This window comes from Petaurus breviceps, unplaced genomic scaffold, assembly GCF_028583685.1.
Source record: "Petaurus breviceps papuanus isolate PSGF00001 unplaced genomic scaffold, PetGlider_PUasm1.0 220, whole genome shotgun sequence".
NCBI lineage: Eukaryota > Metazoa > Chordata > Mammalia > Diprotodontia > Petauridae > Petaurus > Petaurus breviceps.
The window spans coordinates 8,668,480-8,673,623 of NW_027185876.1; positions in this window are offsets into that span (position 1 = coordinate 8,668,480).

Here is a 5,144-nt window from a genome sequence, read left to right on the forward strand (position 1 = left end):
ATGAAGGAGATTTCTTTCTCTGACACCCACATCAGCCTTATTGTTTTAAAGAGGAGGGATTGAACAGTAGGAGAACCTGAATCCAGAGTGAAACAGGGTCACACATTCCAGACAGACAGAAATATAGCCAGTCAACTCTCCGTGAAGAAAACAACATCAAGAAGTGTGACTCTTGGCAACAGAAAAAAAGAGTCAGGCTACAGAGGAGACTGTTGACATCTAGGTAGCAGCTTGCCCGCAGAGACACTGCACCAAGGGGAGCAATGTGGGAACTTTATAAAGAGAAAAACCATTTCCAGGCCTTTCGGTTCCAAGCTACTGCACGTCTTGGAGACGTGCTCCCTGGCATCGTACCCCCACTCTTCCCATGGAAGCCATGTGTTGTAATGGTTTAGTGAGCCCAGAGTGGTTTTGCCTTTGGTTTGTTTTGGGCGTGTATGTGTGTTGGGGGGCCGGGGGAGGGGAGAGGATCAATGTTCTGCAAAGCATAGTAGTTCTTCTGTCATTTACTAAATCCAGTAAATGCCTTTCTGAGAGTTACTTGTAAGAACAGGCCTGACTCAATGAGCAGCACACCTGTTCATGAACTATGGCAATCAAAATAGCTGCCCACAGGGCTGCCCATTAGATGCAGAGGTAACTTCATCCCTGGAGGCGCTGAATTGGATGGCTTGTCCATAGCCGGTGCTATGTAAAGAGATCACAGCGCCATGTAAATCTGGAGCTGAGGGTTCATAGAGACCATCTTATCTAAATCCGCCCCCACCCCACCACCTTTTTTTAGTACTTGAAGGAACTCAGGCCAACATAGGTTAAAGGCCTGGCTCAGGGTCACAGAGGTAGTAAGCATCATAAGTGGGGTCTGAACTTAGTTTGCTCTGATGCCAGAAATAATGCACTTTCCACTGTATCAAGTATAATCTCCAGGGTTTAGGGGCACAGCTGTGAAAGACTGTCTAAATTAGGCTAGAAGGAGAGCTTGTCTTGGAGGAAATTCAGAGCTAAGGTGATTGTTCTTTAATACAAATAAACTACACTTTCAAGAGATAAAAATGTCTTCATACTTTCCTGGGGGTGGGGTGGAGAAGGGTGTGGTGGTGGGGTGGGCTGAGAGGGGGTTCCACACCTTGCCTCAGGCACATAAATGCCTCCTCTCAAGGGAAATGATCAATAAGAAGTCAATGAACTCTTGATAAGGGGAAGGTACTAAAACTCCTGCAGGCAGTAGATGGAGCTACAAGCTATCTCTGCAAGTCAATCCCTGCTTGGATGATCCCTGGGTAGTCCTGTAATGTGCTTTCTACTTTGGTGTTCATAGTGTCATTTCCTTCTCTCTCTCTCTCTCTCTCTCTCTCTCTCTCTCTCTCTCTTTTACTTTGAGACATTGAGACATCCTGTCCTGGGTTCAACTGCAGGGAAGTTCTGCACATCCACCAAGTACCCACAGAAATGGCAAGCCTCGAGCCAAATCTGTGAAGATGATGGTAGAATTCAAAATTTATAATAGGAAGGGACTTTAAAGGCCTTATATTCCTACCTATTACTTTTTTGCAAGTGAGAAAACTGAGGACTATGGGAGTGAACTGGCTTGCCTAAGGTCACACAGCCCATATATTTCCAAGATGGGATTTGAAACCAAGTTCTCCTGACTCCAAGGTCAGCACTCATTTGATACCTCAGGATATCACTAGGCTTATACTATGGTATGTATACCTTAGGGTAAAAACAGACTTACATAGAGCTGGAAGAAGCCTTAGATTCCATGTGAGCCAACATTTTACAGATAAAGAAACTGAGTCCCAAAGAGGTTAAGTGAATTGTCCATGATTATCCTATGATATATTACTCCCATCTTGTTTTCAATCATTTGAATACCATATTGAAGGCTTGTCATATAACATGATGAGCATAAATACATTTAGAGTTAAGTGTGTGTGTGAGAGAGAGACAGACAGAGAGAAACAGAGACAGAGAGACAGAGAGAAACAGAAACAGAAAAAGAGAGACGAGAGAGATTTCTTAAAAAAAAAAATGGATTGGGAGTCAAAGGACCTAGTTTTGAATTTTTGAATCCTGTCTCTGTTACCAACTATTGCTAAGAATGTGTGTATGTCTATGTGCATGTGTGTAAAGGTAGGAGTAACTTATTTTTTAGCTCAGCTATTTGTTTGGCTACAAAGAAAGCAAATGCACCTAGAACTTTCTTCAAACTCAGCCTGGGATTGAATAGTCTGAAAATCCTTGACTTCCATCAACACTAAGACTGTACTTACACATCTACATTCTCACATACTTCCATACATAAGAGCTGCATTTGTGAGTTAATTTCACAGCCTTGGCCTCCTTACCTACCATCTCCTTTCTACTTCAGGGATAGACTTAAGCTGTAGCCAGGTGACAAGGCATAAATAAAAAGAAAGCTATTTTCTCTTGGTTGCCAGCTGGAAGCCAATAGCATTCAAACCCAGAAACTAAGCTCCTAACAAAGGCTCTATTTTATGAGCTATTAGGGTCCGACTTTCACAAAGTGGAAAATGTGAATCATTTCAGGGTTTGGTTCAGTTGTTTGTTTCAGACCATCTCTGATTTCGACAGTGAAAAAATGGGGAGAGAGGACTAGAGGTAGATGGGATTCCAAAGACCTATAAGATTAAACGGAAATAGACATTGGTGCAGAACTTCTAAAATATATCCTGGTCCTCAGATGGTATGGGGTCCATGAGAGGGGAAAATCCTATGGTAAAATTCATCCAGGAATATCATAGGGCTTTCACATGTTGTATTAAGATTTGACATAATAAGCACATTCAATACCACTCCATTTCCTCCCAAATGGTTTTCTAAATTTGATCCCATGGAAATCGATGTCAAACTAGTTTTCCAGAACATATTTAGTAAACAGTTATCTGTATGTGAAGTGCATCAAGGATATGTGATCTATTGGTGGAACATTGAAACAGGTTGTAAACCATACTAACCTTAGAAAATAGGTCTTAAAGAATCCCATGTGGCAAAGTGAGGTTAGGTGAATTATCTCTACTCATACAAAAAAATCAGATATGGGACTTTCACAGATTTTCCTCATTCCAAGTGTAGTACTTAGAAACCAATGCAATACTGTCTTTCAAATACATTTATATAACTCAAACTTTTAACTATTCAAAAATCAAGGAAGCAACTACTGTGGAAAAAAATATGGACTGTGGCCCAAAAGATATTAAATTGCATACTCTTTGACCCAGCCTTAACTCTACAAACCTACTGACTTTCAAAAATATCAGAGAAAGAAGAAACTGTCCTATATGTACAAAAAAAAAATAATGATAATAGGAACTTTTTTGTGGTGCTGAAGATCTGGACATAAGACATTTTACTTGCTGGATGGCCATCAGTAGGGAAATAGTTGTGCTACTTATGGCATGTTTTCTAAAACGAAAAAAAGTAAAATAAAACTTCTATTTAAGTTTTTGTTCCTCACAATCTTGCCCCAACCTGTCTTTCCAGCCTTGCAGACAATAGTTCGCTCCATATTCTCTATACTCTGTGACCAGACAAAATCACGTTTTCTCTGTTCCTCCACATCCCATCTCCATATTTTTCACATAGGCCCATCTCTCTACCTGAAATGAAATCCCTCTTAACTTCTGCCTTACCAAATCCCTCTTTTTCTTTAAGACATATTTAAAATGTCCATTTTTAAATAGTCTTCCCATTCTTCCTTCCTTCTCCCCCGTGTCCTCCATTCCGAAATACCTCATATTTAACTAATTTGTATTTGTTTTCATTTATTCTGTATACATGATACCTAGAGAAATAAGTCTCTTTGAGTCAAAAGAACTTCTGAATATGAGTCATATTCACCTCTATGTGTACAGAAACTACAGAGTTATGTTGGGTCTAAAACAGTGTATATTTCTAGACTTTTGTAAATCTAAGTAATTTCATTCCTGGTCCCAAAGTAAAACAGGGACAGAATAAGCAATAAGTATCTGGATTTCACTTCATTTTAATTGCTAGATCATCAACTTAAATATGCAAGGTCTACTGTTTAAAATGATCAATGTGCTTTAGGAGTTTATTTAAAAGTTGTGTTAGATATGGTAAATAGGAGAAAATTGCCATGTGAAAATGACTGAAGCCAATGCTGGGCTTCAAATTCTACTTTGAAGGGAAGTCAGTTCCCTGCCTCAGTTATTCAAGGGTAGCCAATTTCTTGAGTGATAATAGCGAGTTTGGCTACTCCAAAGGGAAGGTGAAAAATGAGTGTCCTTCATTTACCCTGTCATTGTTTTTGTATTTTTTTGCTAACTGCAAATCACAAAACAACATTCATCAGCAACTCTTCATTGATGTAAGGGGATACCAGAGAACTTTCTGGGTACCTGTCTACCTCTCCTATCAGCTGTCAATGTGACATCAAGTAAGTAATGAACATTCTTTGCTTCTCCCTGTTTGCCCAAGAAAATACACACACATTGTTTATAAACACATTTTCTCTCAACTCATTCTCTTTCCTCACTTGTGCATAAAAATATGTAAGTTGATTAGAATTGTGTGGGTGGTGGACTATCTGCCATTTGAAACCACCACCTACAAGCTATAATATATCACCCATGTCTCTTGGGAATCCAACTAACTAATTACTTCTCCAGAAACGTACAAGAGGTCATTTGCCTGCTACCTTTCATCATTATTTACCTACCAACAAGAGCTTTGAAATGTTTGGCCACAGGGTAGAAAAAAAGAAAGAAAGAAAAAAGAGAAAAAAAAAGGTAAGAAGGATTTTTAAAAACCTGGAAGCAAATCTGTTTGTTTGTTTTTTTAAGCTTCATCAGTGGTTTAAATGAAAGCAGTTGCATGCTACAGGAGACAATATGGAGAATGAGATAATCAAGACAGTATGGATAAAAGACCAGCAGGGTTTAGGCAGGAGGCAGGATGATGGTTAATCTCCAATCCTCAATATTAGTACCTAAATATTTATTTTTAATTTTTTTAATTTTTTAATTCTTAACCACAATTATCATAGTAACCTATCAATCCTCTATCGCCTCTCCTCCTCTTCCTTTTTCTATTTGTTTTCTCCTCCTCCTCCCTCTTCTTCATCTCTCTCTTCCTCTTCCTCTCCCTTCCTCCTCCTCCTC